Source organism: Podarcis bocagei, assembly GCF_964188305.1.
Source record: "Podarcis bocagei genome assembly, chromosome: 17".
Taxonomy (NCBI): Eukaryota; Metazoa; Chordata; class Lepidosauria; order Squamata; family Lacertidae; genus Podarcis; species Podarcis bocagei.
This window is the reverse complement of record NC_138143.1, coordinates 220616-242031: the sequence shown is the minus strand read 5'-3', so window position 1 is coordinate 242031 and position 21416 is coordinate 220616.

The window sequence follows — 21416 nt, the reverse complement described above, 5'->3', positions numbered from 1 at the left end:
AGCGGAAAGTGGAAGGTTGGGCGCGCGCGCCAAGTTCAAATGCAGAGGAAGGCGGCGCAGTAAGCAGCCCGGAAAGGGAGCCAGGTCCTAAAGCCCGGCGCAAGGAGGCAGGAGGGTCCGGGTCAGCGTCAGAAGAATCCCGGAAGGAAGAAACCCCGGGGGGCAGAGGGACCCAGAGGAGAACAGTCAGGCGGAAAAGGTGGAGCAGGGCTAGGATGTTAAGTTGGTGCACAAGGGGCGGAGAATCAGACGGAGCTTCGCCGATCTAGCTACTAGACGTAGAGTTGCACGCAGCAGCTTGAGAATGGAAACTGTAACTCAATAAAGACTTTTACTTAATGATCGCTGGCTAGCGTGATCCTCTGTGAGCTAGGATCTTCGAGCAGCTCTGACAATCGCAGACATGTTTTTTACCAGCCCAAATCAAGCAAAGTTGTCTTGGTTCCATCTCAATAGAAAAAAGATGATTAAGCTTCCAATAAGCTCTTTCGGTGTTCATTCAACCACAAATAGCAAAGCGGTGTAATGAGCTAAAACAGGTTGTTTTGGCTTCAAAGTACATAGAAAGAATAATCTTGGATTGTACTTACTTCATGTCGTGTTCTTTGCTGTTAATGAACATTGACGCAGAAATCGCAAAGTGTGTGCAATGAGACCAAAATAACACAACATATTTTCGCTTCGATATGCGTAGAAAGACAAATAAGCTTTGATTGGGCTTTTTCAATTCGCATGGTGTTATTTGGGTGTGCGCCAGAATCACTCCAAAACCAAAGCAAAAAGGTGTTTTGGGTTCCTTCTACATAAAAAGAAGATGATAAAGCTTTGATTGGGCTTATTTCAAATCGGTGTTTTTGGGGTTAGAATGCACATTCACCAAAAAATCGCAGAGTAACATGTTTGTTACCAGTGGAAATGAAGCATATTTGTTTTGGTTCCATCGCAATAGGCAAAGGACGAATAAGCTTCGAATGCTATTTCGGTGTTCATTCACCCACAAATAGCAAAGCGGTGTAATAAGCCTAAACAAAGCCAAACAAGCTGTTTTGGTTTCAAAGTACATAGAAAGAATAATCTTGGACTGCACTTACTTCATGTCGTGTTCTTTGCTCTTAATGCACATTGACACAGAAATCGCAAAGTGTGTGCAATGAGACCAAAATAACACAACACCATCTTTTCGCTTCCATATGCGTAGAAAGAAGAAGAATAAGGTTTGATTGGGCTTTTTTCAATTCGCATGGTGCATTCTAGCACATTCAAACAAAAACCGCAGTGGCATGTTTGTTATCAGCCCAAATCAAGCAAAGTTGTCTTTGTTCCATCTCAATAGAAAAAAGATGATTAAGCTTCGAATAAGCTCTTTCGGTGTTCATTCAACCACAAATAGCAAAGCGGTGTAATAAGCTCAAACAGGTTGTTTTGGCTTCAAAGTACATAGAAAGAATAATCTTGGATTGCACTTACTTCATGTCGTGTTCTTTGCTGTTTATGCACATTGACGCAGAAATCGCAAAGTGTGTGCAATGAGACCAAAATAACACAACATATTTTCGCTTCGATATGCGTAGAAAGAAGCTTTGATTGGGCTTCTTTCAATTCGCATGGTGTTATTTGGATGTGCACCAGAATCACACCAAAACCAAAGCAAAAAGGTGTTTTGGGTTCCATCTACGTAAAAAGAAGATAATAAAGCTGTGATTGGGCTTATTTCAAGTTGGTGTTTTTGGGGTTAGAATGCACATTCAACCAAAAATCGCAGACATGTTTTTTACCAGCCCAAATCAAGCAAAGTTGTCTTGGTTCCATCTCAATAGAAAAAAGATGATTAAGCTTCCAATAAGCTCTTTCGGTGTTCATTCACCCACAAATAGCAAAGCGGTGTAATAAGCTCAAACAGGTTGTTTTGGCTTCAAAGTACATAGAAAGAATAATCTTGGATTGCGCTTACATCATGTCGTGTTCTTTGCTGTTTATGCACATTGACACAGAAATCGCAAGGTGTGTGCAATGAGACCAAGATAACACAACACCATTGTCAGAGCTGCTTCAAGATCCTAGCTCACAGAGGATCACGCTAGCCAGCGGTCATTAAGTAAAAGTCTTTATTGAATTACAGTTTCCATTCTCACGCTGCTGTCTGCAACTCTACGTCTACTAGCTAGATCGGCGAGGCTCCGTCTGAGTCTCCGCCCCGTGCGCACCAACTTAATATCCTAGCCTTGCTCCACCTTTTCCTCCTGACTGTCCTCCTCTGGGTCCCTCTACCCCCCGGGGCTTCTTCCTTCCGGGATTCTTCTGACGCTGACCCGGACCCTTCTGCCTCCTTGCGCCGGGCTTTAGGACCCGGTTCCCTTTCGGGGCTGCTCACTGCGCCGCCTTCCTCTGCATTTGAACTTGGCGCGCGCGCCCAACCTTCCACTTTCCTCTTAACCGTTTCCTCGCTCCCCGATGGAGGTGTGGCCACTCCTGACTCCTGCCCTCCCTCCTGTGGTGAGCTGCCAGCGCTTCCCTCCTGGCTCCTTTCCTCTTCCCTGCTTCCTGGCGGTGACGCTGGTCCCGATCTCCAGCTGCTCCCCCCTGAGTCTCCTCTGGCTCTATCTTCCTGGGGTGCCTCCCTAGACTCCCCCCTTGCCCTGGCCACTGGTGCTCCTTTCTGTGAATCCTCTGATTCACTGGAAAGACTGGGAGATCTCGGGTCGTCGTCATCACTCATCCTTTCCTCTGTCTCCTCCCCTTCGCTCTCTGTTTCCTCCCTTGCCCGTGCCTCTGCACCTAAACCCCTGACATCCATCCCCCCCTCGAAGCCCCCCAGTCCCCCCTCCCCTCCTTCCGGTGCTGGAGCTGGGGGCTGCTGTTGCAAAGGGACGAACGTCGGATATCGGTCGCTTCCCGTGGCAGGCCTCCAGCGGAACTCTTCCAGGTCTTCCTCTCTGCTCTCGTTGACGACAGTCACCTCCTCTTCCATCTCTGTGCCGCCGTGCTCGAAACCAGGGTCGTCCCCGAAAATGTCCATGTCCGTCTCTCCCGCACTTCCTCCAGGCGGCGTTGCTCTGCCGGAACAGTCCAGCCACTTCCTGCGGAACTGCTCCTCCGGCCTATCGTCCCACCAATACGAGGGTTCTGAGACCGATCCCGAGGGTGACCCCTCCGGGGAACGGACGTCTCGTGTTGGTTCCTCGTCCGAGTCGAACCCCCTGAACGTGCTGTCCGAAAGCGTGGGCGTGAAAAGCCAGTCGTCGAAAAAGTCTGCTGGCATAGGTCTATGTGGGAAGAGGGCATGAAACTCGTCTTTGAGCAGAGGCTCGTCTAAAGCGTAGCCCGGCACCCAGCTGTTCGCACTGGCCGGGGTGCCCTCCCTGGCGAGAAAGTATTCTACTCCCTCTTCCCCCCATCTGGAGTCCAAAATCTCCGTGACTTCGTTGATGCGCTCCTCCTGTGCCACTCCCGCGTGCCCCGTTCCTTCTCTGAGCGGACTCGGCGCCGTTCCGGGTTCCTGGAACCTGTGCGGTGCCTTGTAGGGAGTGAGCACCGATCTGTGGAACACCGGATGCATTCTGGAACCCTCCGGAAGCGCCAGCTTGAAAGCCACCGGGTTGACCTGCTCTTCGACTTGGTAGGGCCCCAGTTGTTTATGCCCTAGTTTCTTCTTGGCCAACGACCTGGCCGGCACTGCGTGGGCTGCTAACCAGACCCAGTCTCCCACGTGGAGCTCTTCACCAACCCTTCTGTGTTTGTCCGCTTGTACCTTGTATGCGTGTTTAGCCAGCTCCAGGTGGCGCCGCAGCTGATCGTGGACTTCCTGCAGCTCCGACGCGAACGCATCTGCTGACTGCGGCTCCCCTTCTCCCCTGCATTCCAGTCCCGGAAAGGTTCTAGGGTGCCGCCCGTTGTTGGCGAAGAACGGCGTGACGCCCGTGGATACGTGCTTCGTGTTGTTGTAGGCAAACTCTGCAAGCGGCAGGTAATCTACCCACGTCGCAGGCTGTTGGTTTGCATAACATCTCAGGTACTGCTGCATGATGGCATTGGCTCGCTCCGCTTGCCCGTTGGTCTGCGGGTGTCTCGCCGACGCCAGATTGATCTTGACGTTTAGGAAGCCCATCAGTTTCTGCCAGAAGTTCGAGATGAACTGCCGCCCGCGGTCGGACAGAATAGACCGTGGCAGACCGTGAACCTTGAACACGTGGTCTATGAACAGTTTGGCGGTTTGCTCCGCCGTGGCCACCTTAGCACACGGAATGAAATGCGCCATCTTGGAGAACAGGTCCACCACCACCAACACTGCCGTCTTGCCCCTTGAGCTGGGCAGATCCGTGACAAAGTCCAGAGCCACCCTTTCCCAAGGTTCGACCGGAGTTTGCAGCGGCTCCAACAGTCCAGCCGGCGGTTTGTGCACCGGCTTTGCCCTCTGGCAGGTGTCACACCTCGCTACGTAGTCTGCGACCTCCCCTCTCATTCCAGGCCACCAGAAATCCCTGGCTACTAATTCCACCGTCTTCTCCTTGCCAAAGTGCCCGGCCGTGGGTGCGTCGTGCAGCTGCTGTAGCACCTTGGCTCGAAGTTCGTCACCCGGCACGTAGATGGCCCCTTTACGGATGAGCAAGCCATCTCGTAGCTGGAAACCGTCGGCCGCTGCCTTGCCCCCTCGCACCTCTGCCATCTTCGTTCGTGCGAAGGAGTCCCCCTGCAACGCTCGCCGCACCGCCTCTAGGTCCACGGTCGCCGCGGCGCACGCCCACACTGTCGGTGCAAAGATGTGCATGGCGGCCGCTGGTGTTGCGTCCTCCAGATACTGTGGCTTGCGGGAGAGAGCGTCTGCCATGATGTTGGTGTCCCCCGGGACATACTCTATTCGGAAGTCGAAGTCCGCAAAGAACTCAGCCCAACGTATCTGCCTCTGGTTCAGGAACTGTGCCGTGCGCCAGTGTTCCAGATTCTTGTGGTCCGTGCAAACCTGCACCGTGTGCTTGGCGCCGATCAGAAAGTGCCTCCACGCCTTGAACGCTGCATGAATGGCCAGCAACTCCCTGTCCCATATGGTGTAGTTCTGCTCGGACTTGCTGAGCTTCCTGGAGTAAAACGCTCCCGGCCGCCACACGCCCTGCGGGTCCTTCTGCAGCAGGACCGCCCCCACTGCTCTGTCCGAAGCGTCTGTCTCCACCCTCATCGGCATGCTGGGGTTGACATGCAGCAGCTGCTCTTCCGACGCGAAGAGACGCTTGAGGACCTGAAAGGACTGCTCCGCCTGCTCTGTCCAGATGAACTTCTTCTTCTTGGAGCTAAGGGTGTCAGTGATGGCCGCCGTCTGCATCGCGAAGCCCTTGATAAACTTGCGATAGAAGTTCGCAAAGCCGACAAACCGTTGGACCTCCTTCCGGTTGCGTGGGCTCTTCCAATCCAACACCGCTCGAACCTTGGCGCTGTCCATGGCGAGCCCCTTGGCAGACAGCTTGTAGCCCAGAAAATCCACCTCCGGCACGTCAAATTGGCACTTCTCCAGCTTGGCGTAGAGCCTGTGTTGCTTTAGCCTGCCCAGCACTTCCTTGACGTGCTTGTCATGTTCTTGCTGCGACTCCGAAAAGATCAGGATGTCATCCAAGAAACAGACGCACGTCTTGTAGAGAAGTCCCGCCAACACGTGATGCATAAATGCTTGAAAAACGTGAGCGCCATTTTGCAGTCCAAAAGGCATAACTCTGTATTCGTAGGTACCCAGTGGCGTGAACATGGCTGTCTTCCACTCATCACCTTCCCGCATGCGAATGAGGTTGTACGCCCCCCGCAGGTCCAACTTGGTGAACACCTTTCCCTTCCGTACCTTCGCCAGGAGGTCGTCGATGCGGGGCATGGGGAAGTCCGACGGCTTGGTCACACTGTTCAAAATCCTGTAATCCACTACGAGTCTTTTTTGGGGCGTGTCTCGCTTCTTAACAAAGAATACAGGACTGCCCCCCACTGCCTTAGACTCCCGGATGAAACCGCGCTCCAAATTATGATCGATGAAGTCTTTGAGTTCCTGCAGTTCGTCCTCAGACATGGAATACAGCTTCCCTTTAGGCAGCGCCGCCCCCGGCAGCAGGTCAATTTTGCAGTCATATGGTCTGTGAGGGGGTAGCCTGTCCGCCTCCTTCTCGCAGAAAACTTCCAGAAATTCTGCGTACTTGTGGGGAATCGCTTGCAGTGTGCCTAGCAGCAGCTGTGACTCCTCTTCCTCTCCTTCCTGCCTGGGTACGATGCAGTGTTCAGCACAAAAGGAAGAGCCGAAGACCAGCTGCCTCTGGAACCAAGCCATCGTTGGGCTGTGCTTGTCCAGCCAACTCATACCCAATACAATGGGCGTGTCAGACAGTTGAGTGACGTTGAAGCTGATGACTTCCCTGTGATTCCCAAGTCGCATCACCATTGGTGGCGTCTGCTTCACCACTTGCCCCCCTAGCAGCTCCCTGCCATCCACCGTGACAACCTGCAGGGGCAGTGTGGCCGGCAGCAACTGCACAGCGTGCCTGTCGACAAATTCCTGCCCTATAAAGTCCGCGTTGCTGCCGGAGTCGATGGTGATTGGCACGTCCATGGTGATTCCATTGGGCAGTTGGAGAGATGCTGTGAGCCTCACTACTGGTTTGGGCGGGAGGGGGTTCACTGGCTGTAAAATTTCTGGGGACTGCGTCACTAACACGTCTGGCTGGGCCCCAGTGCCTCTTCCTCCAGCCAGACATTGTCGTTTCCCTGCTGTGGTCCTCCCTGCTGCGTTGCTGCAGTCACCATTGCTGAGGCTGCAGTAAGCTTGTGGGGCCTCTGGGGACACTCTTTCGCCATATGCCCTGGCTGCTCACAGACGTAACACTTCCTGGTCCCTCTAGGAGGCTTCGCCTTCACTGCTGCCGGTGCTAGGGCTCTGGTTGCTGACTGAGCCCTTGCACCTCCAACCTCCATAGGTTCGGCTCCTCCTCCTGGCGGAGGCGTGGATTGCGTTCGCGCTGCTTCTCTGGGAAAGAAGGAGGGGCCCCCGGCTGGTTCGCGCCCTCCACGTCCTTCGTCCTTGCTCCACGGACGTCCTTCCAGCCTCACCCCCACGGCCAGTGCCCTCTGAACGACCTCCTGGGTGGTTCGGGGTCTCTCCCCCCTCGCTATCTCATCTTTAATCGAGTTGTGCAGTCCCTCCCAAAAGAGGTCTCTTACAGGAGCCGAATCTCTGTCCCATTCCAGGGCGCTGACCAAGGCGAAAAAGCGTGCATGATACTGTCTGACGCTGGCCCTCCCTTGTCTCAGCCCATGCACCTCCTTCCGTGCAAGATCAATGTCAATACTTGATAAGAAACACCCATCCATCGCTTTAATAAAGGCATCCGCATTCTGGAGCGCCGGATCGTTATCTCTCCATAAATTGCGCAACCATGCTTTCGCCTCCCCATGCAGATGGGACATGATGAACCCCACTCTCTCCTGTTCATCTCTAAAGTCTTTATGCAACAGTTGCAGTGCGCACAGTACGTCGGCTCTAAAGTTGGGATACTGTTGCAGGTTCCCATCGAAGTGAGAGAGCAGCCCGCCTGTCCGTCTCGCCAACCCAATTCCCTCCTGCCGGGGTGGTTGCTTTGCCAGTACGTCTAACCTGACCTGGAGATCCCTGCAGGCGGCAGCTGCCTCGTCCTCTCTCTTCCTGGATGCGAGAACCTCGGCGTTCAGTTGTGCCACTGCTTTTCTGAGGTCCTCTATCTGCTGCTCAGCCGTCATGTCTCCTGCCGTTCGTGAGCTCGCTAGTGGGCGCCTGTTTCTCTCCTCTCCTCGAGGCTGCAGATGCCCACAATGTGGAGACGGAGCCTACTGTCAGAGCTGCTTCAAGATCCTAGCTCACAGAGGATCACGCTAGCCAGCGGTCATTAAGTAAAAGTCTTTATTGAATTACAGTTTCCATTCTCACGCTGCTGTCTGCAACTCTACGTCTACTAGCTAGATCGGCGAGGCTCCGTCTGAGTCTCCGCCCCGTGCGCACCAACTTAATATCCTAGCCTTGCTCCACCTTTTCCTCCTGACTGTCCTCCTCTGGGTCCCTCTACCCCCCGGGGCTTCTTCCTTCCGGGATTCTTCTGACGCTGACCCGGACCCTTCTGCCTCCTTGCGCCGGGCTTTAGGACCCGGTTCCCTTTCGGGGCTGCTCACTGCGCCGCCTTCCTCTGCATTTGAACTTGGCGCGCGCGCCCAACCTTCCACTTTCCTCTTAACCGTTTCCTCGCTCCCCGATGGAGGTGTGGCCACTCCTGACTCCTGCCCTCCCTCCTGTGGTGAGCTGCCAGCGCTTCCCTCCTGGCTCCTTTCCTCTTCCCTGCTTCCTGGCGGTGACGCTGGTCCCGATCTCCAGCTGCTCCCCCCTGAGTCTCCTCTGGCTCTATCTTCCTGGGGTGCCTCCCTAGACTCCCCCCTTGCCCTGGCCACTGGTGCTCCTTTCTGTGAATCCTCTGATTCACTGGAAAGACTGGGAGATCTCGGGTCGTCGTCATCACTCATCCTTTCCTCTGTCTCCTCCCCTTCGCTCTCTGTTTCCTCCCTTGCCCGTGCCTCTGCACCTAAACCCCTGACAACCATCTTTTCGCTTCCATATGCGTAGAAAGAAAACGAATAAGCTTTGATTGGGCTTTTTTCAATTCGCGTGGTGTTATTTGGGTGTGCGCCAGAATCACTCCAAAACCAAAGCAAAAAGGTGTTTTGGGTTCCTTCTACATAAAAAGAAGATGATAAAGCTGGGATTGGGCTTTTTTCAAATCGGTGTTTTTGGGGTTAGAATGCACATTCAAACAAAAACCGCAGTGGCATGTTTGTTATCAGCCCAAATCAAGCAAAGTTGTCTTTTTTCCATCTCAATAGAAAAAAGATGATTAAGCTTCGAATAAGCTCTTTCGGTGTTCATTCAACCACAAATAGCAAAGCGGTGTAATAATCTCAAACAGGTTGTTTTGGCTTCAAAGTACATAGAAAGAATAATCTTGGATTGCACTTACTTCATGTCGTGTTCTTTGCTGTTTATGCACATTGACGCAGAAATCGCAAAGTGTGTGCAATGAGACCAAAATAACACAACATATTTTCGCTTCTATATGCGTAGAAAGAAGCTTTGATTGGGCTTTTTTCAATTCGCGTGGTGTTATTTGGATGTGCGCCAGAATCACACCAAAACCAAAGCAAAAAGGTGTTTTGGGTTCTATCTACGTAAAAAGAACATAATAAAGCTGTGATTGGGCTTATTTCAAGTTGGTGTTTTTGGGGCTGGAATGCACATTCAACCAAAAATCGCAGACATGTTTTTTACCAGCCCAAATCAAGCAAAGTTGTCTTGGTTCCATCTCAATAGAAAAATGATGATTAAGCTTCCAATAAGCTCTTTCGGTGTTCATTCACCCACAAATAGCAAAGCGGTGTAATGAGCTAAAACAGGTTGTTTTGGCTTCAAAGTACATAGAAAGAATAATCTTGGATTGCACTTACATCATGTCGTGTTCTTTGCTGTTTATGCACATTGACACAGAAATCGCAAGGTGTGTGCAATGAGACCAAGATAACACAACACCATCTTTTCGCTTCCATATGCGTAGAAAGAAGACTATTTTGTCAATTCGCATGGTGTTATTTGGCTGTGCGCCAGAATCACTCCAAAACCAAAGCAAAAAGGTGTTTTGGGTTCCTTCTACATAAAAAGAAGGTGATAAAGCTGGGATTGGGCTTAGTTCAAATCGGTTCTTTTGGGGTTAGAATGCACATTGACCCAAAAATCGCAGAGTGACATGTTTGTTACCAGTGGAAATCAAGCATAGGTGTTTTGGTTCCATCGTAATAGGCAAAGGACGAATAAGCTTCGAATGCTCTTTCGGTGTTCATTCACCCACAAATAGCAAAGCGGTGTAATAAGCCTAAACAAAGCCAAACAAGTTGTTTTGGTTTCAAAGTACATAGAAAGAATAATCTTGGATTGCACTTACTTCATGTCGTGTTCTTTGCTGTTAATGCACATTGACACAGAAATCGCAAATGTGTGCAATGAGACCAAAATAACACAACAACATATTTTCGCTTCGATATGCGTAGAAAGAAGCTTTGATTGGGCTTTTTTCAATTCGCATGGTGTTATTTGGATGTGCGCCAGAATCACACCAAAACCAAAGCAAAAAGGTGTTTTGGGTTCCATCTACATAAAAAGAAGATAATAAAGCTGTGATTGGGCTTATTTCAAGTTGGTGTTTTGGGGGTTAGAATGCACATTCAACCAAAAATCGCAGTGACATGTTTGTTATCAGCCCAAATCCAGCAAAGTTGTCTTGGTTCCATCTCAATAGAAAAAAGATGATTAAGCTTCGAATAAGCTCTTTCGGTGTTCATTCAACCACAAATAGCAAAGCGGTGTAATAAGCTCAGTTTGTTTTGGCTTCACAGTACATAGAAAGAATAATCTTGGATTGCGCTTATTTCAATTTGTGTTTCTTGGTGTTTATGCACATTGACGCAGAAATCGCAAAGTGTGTGCAATGAGACCAAAATAACACAACAACATATTTTCGCTTCTATGTGCGTAGAAAGAAGCTTTGATTGGGCTTTTTTCAATTCGCGTGGTGTTATTTGGATGTGCGCCAGAATCACACCAAAACCAAAGCAAAAAGGTGTTTTGGGTTCCATCTACGTAAAAAGAAGATAATAAAGCTGTGATGGGGTATTTCAAGTTGGTGTTTTGGGGGTTAGAATGCACATTCAACCAAAAATCGCAGATGTCAGAGCTGCTTCAAGATCCTAGCTCACAGAGGATCACGCTAGCCAGCGGTCATTAAGTAAAAGTCTTTATTGAATTACAGTTTCCATTCTCACGCTGCTGTCTGCAACTCTACGTCTACTAGCTAGATCGGCGAGGCTCCGTCTGAGTCTCCGCCCCGTGCGCACCAACTTAATATCCTAGCCTTGCTCCACCTTTTCCTCCTGACTGTCCTCCTCTGGGTCCCTCTACCCCCCGGGGCTTCTTCCTTCCGGGATTCTTCTGACGCTGACCCAGACCCTTCTGCCTCCTTGCGCCGGGCTTTAGGACCCGGTTCCCTTTCGGGGCTGCTCACTGCGCCGCCTTCCTCTGCATTTGAACTTGGCGCGCGCGCCCAACCTTCCACTTTCCTCTTAACCGTTTCTTCGCTCCCCGATGGAGGTGTGGCCACTCCTGACTCCTGCCCTCCCTCCTGTGGTGAGCTGCCAGCGCTTCCCTCCTGGCTCCTTTCCTCTTCCCTGCTTCCTGGCGGTGACGCTGGTCCCGATTTCCAGCTGCTCCCCCCTGAGTCTCCTCTGGCTCTATCTTCCTGGGGTGCCTCCCTAGACTCCCCCCTTGCCCTGGCCACTGGTGCTCCTTTCTGTGAATCCTCTGATTCACTGGAAAGACTGGGAGATCTCGGGTCGTCGTCATCACTCATCCTTTCCTCTGTCTCCTCCCCTTCGCTCTCTGTTTCCTCCCTTGCCCGTGCCTCTGCACCTAAACCCCTGACATCCATCCCCCCCTCGAAGCCCCCCAGTCCCCCCTCCCCTCCTTCCGGTGCTGGAGCTGGGGGCTGCTGTTGCAAAGGGACGAACGTCGGATATCGGTCGCTTCCCGTGGCAGGCCTCCAGCGGAACTCTTCCAGGTCTTCCTCTCTGCTCTCGTTGACGACAGTCACCTCCTCTTCCATCTCTGTGCCGCCGTGCTCGAAACCAGGGTCGTCCCCGAAAATGTCCATGTCCGTCTCTCCCGCACTTCCTCCAGGCGGCGTTGCTCGGCCGGAACAGTCCAGCCACTTCCTGCGGAACTGCTCCTCCGGCCTATCGTCCCACCAATACGAGGGTTCTGAGACAGATCCCGAGGGTGACCCCTCCGGGGAACGGACGTCTCGTGTTGGTTCCTCGTCCGAGTCGAACCCCCTGAACGTGCTGTCCGAAAGCGTGGGCGTGAAAAGCCAGTCGTCGAAAAAGTCTGCTGGCATAGGTCTATGTGGGAAGAGGGCATGAAACTCGTCTTTGAGCAGAGGTTCGTCTAAAGCGTAGCCCGGCACCCAGCTGTTCGCACTGGCTGGGGTGCCCTCCCTGGCGAGAAAGTATTCTACTCCCTCTTCCCCCCATCTGGAGTCCAAAATCTCCGTGACTTCGTTGATGCGCTCCTCCTGTGCCACTCCCGCGTGCCCCGTTCCTTCTCTGAGCGGACTCGGCGCCGTTCCGGGTTCCTGGAACCTGTGCGGTGCCTTGTAGGGAGTGAGCACCGATCTGTGGAACACCGGATGCATTCTGGAACCCTCCGGAAGCGCCACCCTGAAAGCCACCGGGTTGACCTGCTCTTCGACTTGGTAGGGCCCCAGTTGTTTATGCCCTAGTTTCTTCTTGGCCAACGACCTGGCCGGCACTGCGTGGGCTGCTAACCAGACCCAGTCTCCCACGTGGAGCTCTTCGCCAACCCTTCTGTGTTTGTCCGCTTGTACCTTGTATGCGTGTTTAGCCAGCTCCAGGTGGCGCCGCAGCTGATCGTGGACTTCCTGCAGCTCCGACGCGAACGCATCTGCTGACTGCGGCTCCCCTTCTCCCCTGCATTCCAGTCCCGGAAAGGTTCTAGGGTGCCGCCCGTTGTTGGCGAAGAACGGCGTGACGCCCGTGGATACGTGCTTCGTGTTGTTGTAGGCAAACTCTGCAAGCGGCAGGTAATCCACCCACGTCGCAGGCTGTTGGTTTGCATAACATCTCAGGTACTGTTGCATGATGGCATTGGCTCGCTCCGCTTGCCCGTTGGTCTGCGGGTGTCTCGCCGACGCCAGATTGATCTTGACGTTCAGGAAGCCCATCAGTTTCTGCCAGAAGTTCGAGATGAACTGCCGCCCGCGGTCGGACAGAATGGACCGTGGCAGACCGTGAACCTTGAACACGTGGTCTATGAACAGTTTGGCGGTTTGCTCCGCCGTGGCCACCTTAGCACACGGAATGAAATGCGCCATCTTGGAGAACAGGTCCACCACCACCAACACTGCCGTCTTGCCCCTTGAGCTGGGCAGATCCGTGACAAAGTCCAGGGCCACCCTTTCCCAAGGTTCGACCGGAGTTTGCAGCGGCTCCAACAGTCCAGCCGGCGGTTTGTGCACCGGCTTTGCCCTCTGGCAGGTGTCACACCTCGCTACGTAGTCTGCGACCTCCCCTCTCATTCCAGGCCACCAGAAATCCCTGGCTACTAATTCCACCGTCTTCTCCTTGCCAAAGTGCCCGGCCGTGGGTGCGTCGTGCAGCTGCTGTAGCACCTTGGCTCGAAGTTCGTCACCCGGCACGTAGATGGCCCCTTTACGGATGAGCAAGCCATCTCGTAGCTGGAAACCGTCGGCCGCTGCCTTGCCCCCTCGCACCTCTGCCATCTTCGTTTGTGCGAAGGAGTCCCCCTGCAACGCTCGCCGCACCGCCTCTAGGTCCACGGTCGCCGCGGCGCACGCCCACACTGTCGGTGCAAAGATGTGCATGGCGGCCGCTGGTGTTGCGTCCTCCAGATACTGTGGCTTGCGGGAGAGAGCGTCTGCCATGATGTTGGTGTCCCCCGGGACATACTCTATTCGGAAGTCGAAGTCCGCAAAGAACTCAGCCCAACGTATCTGCCTCTGGTTCAGGAACTGTGCCGTGCGCCAGTGTTCCAGATTCTTGTGGTCCGTGCAAACCTGCACCGTGTGCTTGGCGCCGATCAGAAAGTGCCTCCACGCCTTGAACGCTGCATGAATGGCCAGCAACTCCCTGTCCCATATGGTGTAGTTCTGCTCGGACTTGCTGAGCTTCCTGGAGTAAAACGCTCCCGGCCGCCACACGCCCTGCGGGTCCTTCTGCAGCAGGACCGCCCCCACTGCTCTGTCCGAAGCGTCTGTCTCCACCCTCATCGGCATGCTGGGGTTGACATGAAGCAGCTGCTCTTCCGACGCGAAGAGACGCTTGAGGGCCTGAAAGGACTGCTCCGCCTGCTCTGTCCAGATGAACTTCTTCTTCTTGGAGCTAAGGGTGTCAGTGATGGCCGCCGTCTGCATCGCGAAGCCCTTGATAAACTTGCGATAGAAGTTCGCAAAGCCGACAAACCGTTGGACCTCCTTCCGGTTGCGTGGGCTCTTCCAATCCAACACCGCTCGAACCTTGGCGCTGTCCATGGCGAGCCCCTTGGCAGACAGCTTGTAGCCCAGAAAATCCACCTCCGGCACGTCAAATTGGCACTTCTCCAGCTTGGCGTAGAGCCTGTGTTGCTTTAGCCTGCCCAGCACTTCTTTGACGTGCTTGTCATGTTCTTGCTGCGACTCCGAAAAGATCAGGATGTCATCCAAGAAACAGACGCACGTCTTGTAGAGAAGTCCCGCCAACACGTGATGCATAAATGCTTGAAAAACGTGAGCGCCATTTTGCAGTCCAAAAGGCATAACTCTGTATTCGTAGGTACCCAGTGGCGTGAACATGGCTGTCTTCCACTCATCACCTTCCCGCATGCGAATGAGGTTGTACGCCCCCCGCAGGTCCAACTTGGTGAACACCTTTCCCTTCCGTACCTTCGCCAGGAGGTCGTCGATGCGGGGCATGGGGAAGTCCGACGGCTTGGTCACACTGTTCAAAATCCTGTAATCCACTACGAGTCTTTTTTGGGGCGTGTCTCGCTTCTTAACAAAGAATACAGGACTGCCCCCCACTGCCTTAGACTCCCGGATGAAACCGCGCTCCAAATTATGATCGATGAAGTCTTTGAGTTCCTGCAGTTCGTCCTCAGACATGGAATACAGCTTCCCTTTAGGCAGCGCCGCCCCCGGCAGCAGGTCAATTTTGCAGTCATATGGTCTGTGAGGGGGTAGCCTGTCCGCCTCCTTCTCGCAGAAAACTTCCAGAAATTCTGCGTACTTGTGGGGAATCGCTTGCAGCGTGCCTAGCAGCAGCTGTGATTCCTCTTCCTCTCCTTCCTGCCTGGGTACGATGCAGTGTTCCGCACAAAAGGAAGAGCCGAAGACCAGCTGCCTCTGGAACCAAGCCATCGTTGGGCTGTGCTTGTCCAGCCAACTCATACCCAATACAATGGGCGTGTCAGACAGTTGAGTGACGTTGAAGCTGATGACTTCCCTGTGATTCCCAAGTCGCATCACCATTGGTGGCGTCTGCTTCACCACTTGCCCCCCTAGCAGCTCCCTGCCATCCACCGTGACAACCTGCAGGGGCAGTGTGGCCGGCAGCAACTGCACAGCGTGCCTGTCGACAAATTCCTGCCCTATAAAGTCCGCGTTGCTGCCGGAGTCGATGGTGATTGGCACGTCCATGGTGATTCCATTGGGCAGCTGGAGAGATGCTGTGAGCCTCACTACTGGTTTGGGCGGGAGGGGGTTCACTGGCTGTAAAATTTCTGGGGACTGCGTCACTAACACGTCTGGCTGGGCCCCAGTGCCTCTTCCTCCAGCCAGACATCGTCGTTTCCCTGCTGTGGTCCTCCCTGCTGCGTTGCTGCAGTCACCATTGCTGAGGCTGCAGTAAGCTTGTGGGGCCTCTGGGGACACTCTTTCGCCATATGCCCTGGCTGCTCACAGACGTAACACTTCCTGGTCCCTCTAGGAGGCTTCGCCTTCACTGCTGCCGGTGCTAGGGCTCTGGTTGCTGACTGAGCCCTTGCACCTCCAACCTCCATAGGTTCGGCTCCTCCTCCTGGCGGAGGCGTGGATTGCGCTCGCGCTGCTTCTCTGGGAAAGAAGGAGGGGCCCCCGGCTGGTTCGCGCCCTCCACGTCCTTCGTCCTTGCTCCACGGACGTCCTTCCAGCCTCACCCCCACAGCCAGTGCCCTCTGAACGACCTCCTGGGTGGTTCGGGGTCTCTCCCCCCTCGCTATCTCATCTTTAATCGAGTTGTGCAGTCCCTCCCAAAAGAGGTCTCTTACAGGAGCCGAATCTCTGTCCCATTCCAGGGCGCTGACCAAGGCGAAAAAGCGTGCATGATACTGTCTGACGCTGGCCCTCCCTTGTCTCAGCCCATGCACCTCCTTCCGTGCAAGATCAATGTCAATACTTGATAAGAAACACCCATCCATCGCTTTAATAAAGGCATCCGCATTCTGGAGCGCCGGATCGTTATCTCTCCATAAATTGCGCAACCATGCTTTCGCCTCCCCATGCAGATGGGACATGATGAACCCCACTCTCTCCTGTTCATCTCTAAAATCTTTATGCAACAGTTGCAGTGCGCACAGTACGTCGGCTCTAAAGTTGGGATACTGTTGCAGGTTCCCATCGAAGTGAGAGAGCAGCCCGCCTGTCCGTCTCGCCAACCCAATTCCCTCCTGCCGGGGTGGTTGCTTTGCCAGTACGTCTAACCTGACCTGGAGATCCCTGCAGGCGGCAGCTGCCTCGTCCTCTCTCTTCCTGGATGCGAGAACCTCGGCGTTCAGTTGTGCCACTGCTTTTCTGAGGTCCTCTATCTGCTGCTCAGCCGTCATGTCTCCTGCCGTTCGTGAGCTCGCTAGTGGGCGCCTGTTTCTCTCCCCTCCTCGAGGCTGCAGATGCCCACAATGTGGAGACGGAGCCTACTGTCAGAGCTGCTTCAAGATCCTAGCTCACAGAGGATCACGCTAGCCAGCGGTCATTAAGTAAAAGTCTTTATTGAATTACAGTTTCCATTCTCACGCTGCTGTCTGCAACTCTACGTCTACTAGCTAGATCGGCGAGGCTCCGTCTGAGTCTCCGCCCCGTGCGCACCAACTTAATATCCTAGCCTTGCTCCACCTTTTCCTCCTGACTGTCCTCCTCTGGGTCCCTCTACCCCCCGGGGCTTCTTCCTTCCGGGATTCTTCTGACGCTGACCCAGACCCTTCTGCCTCCTTGCGCCGGGCTTTAGGACCCGGTTCCCTTTCGGGGCTGCTCACTGCGCCGCCTTCCTCTGCATTTGAACTTGGCGCGCGCGCCCAACCTTCCACTTTCCTCTTAACCGTTTCTTCGCTCCCCGATGGAGGTGTGGCCACTCCTGACTCCTGCCCTCCCTCCTGTGGTGAGCTGCCAGCGCTTCCCTCCTGGCTCCTTTCCTCTTCCCTGCTTCCTGGCGGTGACGCTGGTCCCGATTTCCAGCTGCTCCCCCCTGAGTCTCCTCTGGCTCTATCTTCCTGGGGTGCCTCCCTAGACTCCCCCCTTGCCCTGGCCACTGGTGCTCCTTTCTGTGAATCCTCTGATTCACTGGAAAGACTGGGAGATCTCGGGTCGTCGTCATCACTCATCCTTTCCTCTGTCTCCTCCCCTTCGCTCTCTGTTTCCTCCCTTGCCCGTGCCTCTGCACCTAAACCCCTGACAGCAGACATGTTTTTTACCAGCCCAAATCAAGCAAAGTTGTCTTGGTTCCATCTCAATAGAAAAAAGATGATTAAGCTTCCAATAAGCTCTTTCGGTGTTCATTCACCCACAAATAGCAAAGCGGTGTAATGAGCTAAAACAGGTTGTTTTGGCTTCAAAGTACATAGAAAGAATAATCTTGGATTGCACTTACATCATGTCGTGTTCTGTGCTGTTTATGCACATTGACACAGAAATCGCAAGGTGTGTGCAATGAGACCAAGATAACACAACACCATCTTTTCGCTTCCATATGCGTAGAAAGAAGACTATTTTGTCAATTCGCATGATGTCAGGGGTTTAGGAGCAGAGGCACGGGCAAGGGAGGAAACAGAGAGCGAAGGGGAGGAGGCAGAAGAAAAGATGAGTGATGACGACGACCCGAGATCTCCTAGTCTTTCCAGTGAATCAGAGGATTCACAGAAAGGAGCACCAGTGGCCAGGGCAAGGGGGGCACCCCAGGAAGATAGAGCCAGAAGGGACTCAGGGGGGAGCAGCTGGAAATCGGGACCAGCGTCACCGCCAGGAAGCAGGGAAGAGGAAGGGAGCCAGGGGGGAAGCGCTGGCAGCTCACCACAGGAGGGAGGGCATGAGTCAGGAGTGGCCACACCTCCATCGGGGAGCGAAGAAACGGTTAAGAGGAAGGTGGAAGGTTGGGCGCGCGCGCCAAGTTCAAATGCAGAGGAAGGCGGCGCAGTAAGCAGCCCCGAAAGGGAACCAGGTCCTAAAGCCCGGCGCAAGGAGGCAGGAGGGTCCGGGTCAGCGTCAGAAGAATCCCGGAAGGAAGAAGCCCCGGGGGGTAGAGGGACCCAGAGGAGGACAGTCAGGCGGAAAAGGTGGAGCAAGGCTAGGATATTAAGTTGGTGCACACGGGGCGGAGACTCAGACGGAGCTTCGCCGATCTAGCTACTAGACGTAGAGTTTGCGCGCAGCAGCGTGAGAATGGAAACTGTAATTCAATAAAGACTTTTACTCAATGATCGCTGGCTAGCGTGATCCTCTGTGAGCTAGGATCTTCAAGCAGCTCTGACAGTAAGCTCCGTCTCTCCATTGTGGGCATCTACAGCCTCGAGGAGGGGAGAGAAACAGGTGCCTACTAGCGAGCTCACGAACGGCAGACGACATGACGGCTGAGCAGCAGATAGAGGACCTCAGAAAAGCAGTGGCACAACTGAACGCCGAGGTTCTCGCATCCAGGAAGAGAGAGGAGGAAGCAGCTGCCGCCTGCAGGGATCTCCAGGTCAGGTTAGACGTGCTGACAAAGCAGACACCCCGGCAGGAGGGAATTGGGTTGGCGAGACGGGCAGGCGGGCTGGTCTCTCACTTCGATGGGAACCTGCAACAGTATCCCAACTTTAGAGCCGACGTACTGTGCGCACTGCAACTGCTGCATAAAGACTTTAGAGATGAACAAGAGAGAGTGGGGTTCATCATGTCCCATCTGCATGGGGATGCGAAAGCATGGCTACGCAATTTATGGAGAGATAAGGATCCGGCGCTCCAGAATGCGGATGCCTTTATTAAAGCGATGGATGGGTGCTTTTTATCAAGTATTGACGTGGATCTTGCACGGAAGGAGGTGCATGGGCTGAGACAAGGGAGGGCCAGCGTCAGGCAGTATCATGCCCGCTTTTTCGCCTTGGTCAGTGCCCTGGAATGGGACAGAGATTCGGCTCCTGTAAGAGACCTCTTTTGGGAAGGGCTGCACAACTCGATTAAAGATGAGATCGCGAGGGGGGAGAGACCCCGAACCACCCAGGAGGTCGTTCAGAGGGCACTGGCAGTGGGGGTGAGGCTGGAAGGACGTCCGTGGAGCAAGGACGAAGGGCGTGGAGGGCGCGAACCAGCCGGGGGCCCCTCCTTCCTTCCCAGAGAAGCAGCGCGGGCGCAATCCACGCCTCCGCCAGGAGGAGGAGCCGAACCTATGGAGGTTGGAGGTGCAAGGGCTCAGTCAGCAACCAGAGCCCTAGCACCGGCAGCAGTGAAAGCGAAGCCTCCTAGAGGGAACAGGAAGTGTTACGTCTGTGAGGAACCAGGGCATATGGCAAAAGAGTGTCCCCAGAGGCCCCACAAGCTCACTGCAGCCTCAGCAATGGTGACTGCAGCAACGCAGCAAGGAGGACCACAGCAGGGAAACGACGCAGTCTGGCTGGAGGAAGAGGCACTGGGGCCCAGCCAGACGTGTTAGTGACGCAGTCCCCAGAGATTTTACAGCCCGTGAACCCCCTCCCGCCCAAACCAGTAGTGAGGCTCACAGCATCTCTCCAGCTGCCCAATGGAATCACCATAGACGTGCCAATCACCATTGACTCAGGCAGCAATGCGGACTTTATAGGGCAGGACTTTGTCGACAGGCACGCTGTGCAGTTGCTGCCGGCCACACTGCCCCTGCAGGTTGTCACGGTGGATGGCAGGGAGCTGCTCGGGGGGCAAGTGGTGAAGCAGACGCCACCAATGGTGATGCGACTTGGGAATCACAGAGAAATCATCAGCTTCAACGTCACTCAACTATCTGACACGCCCGTTGTATTGGGCATGAGTTGGCTGGACAAGCACAGCCCAACGATGGCTTGGTACCAGAGGCAGCTGACCTTCGGCTCTTCCTTTTGTGCTGAACACTGCATCGTGCCCAGGCAGGAAGGAGAGGAAGAGGAGTCACAACTACTGCTAGGCACGCTGCAAGCGATTCCCCACAAGTACGCTGAATTTTTGGAAGTTTTCTGCGAGAAGGAGGCAGACAGGCTACCCCCTCACAGACCATATGACTGCAAAATTGACCTGCTGCCGGGGGCGGCGCTGCCTAAAGGGAGACTGTATTCCATGTCAGAGGACGAACTGCAAGAACTCAAGGAGTTCATTGATCATAATTTGCAGCGCGGCTTCATCCGGGAGTCCAAGGCAGTGGGGGGCAGTCCCGTATTCTTTGTTAAGAAGCGGGACACGCCCCAAAAGAGACTCGTAGTGGATTACAGGATTTTGAACAGTGTGACTAGGCCATCGGACTTCCCCATGCCCCGAATTGACGACCTCCTCGCAAAGGTACGGAAGGGCAGAGTGTTCACCAAGTTGGACCTGCGGGGGGCGTACAACCTCATTCGCATGCGGGAGGGTGATGAGTGGAAGACAGCCATGTTCACGCCCCTGGGGACCTACGAATATAGAGTTATGCCTTTTGGATTGCAAAATGGCTCCCACGTTTTTCAAGCATTTATGCATCACGTGTTGGCGGGACTTCTCTACAAGACGTGCGTCTGTTTCTTAGATGACATCCTGATCTTTTCGGAGTCGCAGCAGGAGCATGACAAACACGTCAAGGAAGTGCTGAGCAGGCTAAAGCAACATAGGCTCTACGCCAAGCTGGAGAAGTGCCAATTTGACGTGCCGGAGGTGGATTTTCTGGGCTACAAGCTGTCTGACAAGGGGCTCGCCATGGACAGCGCCAAGGTTCGAGCGGTGTTGGATTGGAAGAGCCCGCGCAACCGGAAGGAGGTCCAACGGTTTGTCGGCTTTGCGAACTTCTATCGCAAGTTTATCAAGGGCTTCGCGATGCAGACGGCGGCCATCACTGACACGCTTAGCTCCAAGAAAAAGAAGTTCATTTGGACAGAGCAGGCGGAGCAGTCCTTTCAGGCACTCAAGCGTCTCTTCGCGTCGGAAGAGCAGCTGCTTCATGTCAACCCCAGCAAGCCGATGAGGGTGGAGACAGACGCTTCGGACAGAGCCGTGGGGGCGGTCCTGCTGCAGAAAGACCCGCAGGGGGTGTGGCGACCGGGAGCGTTTTACTCCAGGAAGCTCAGCAAGTCCGAGCAGAACTACACCATCTGGGACAGGGAGTTGCTGGCCATTCACGCAGCGTTCAAGGCGTGGAGGCACTTTCTGATCGGCGCCAAGCACACGGTGCAGGTTTGCACGGACCACAAGAATCTAGAGCACTGGCGCACGGCACAGTTCCTGAACCAAAGGCAGATACGTTGGGCTGAGTTCTTTGCGAACTTCGACTTCCGAATAGAGTATGTCCCGGGGGACACCAACATCATGGCAGACGCTCTCTCCCGTAAGCCACAGTATCTGGAGGAC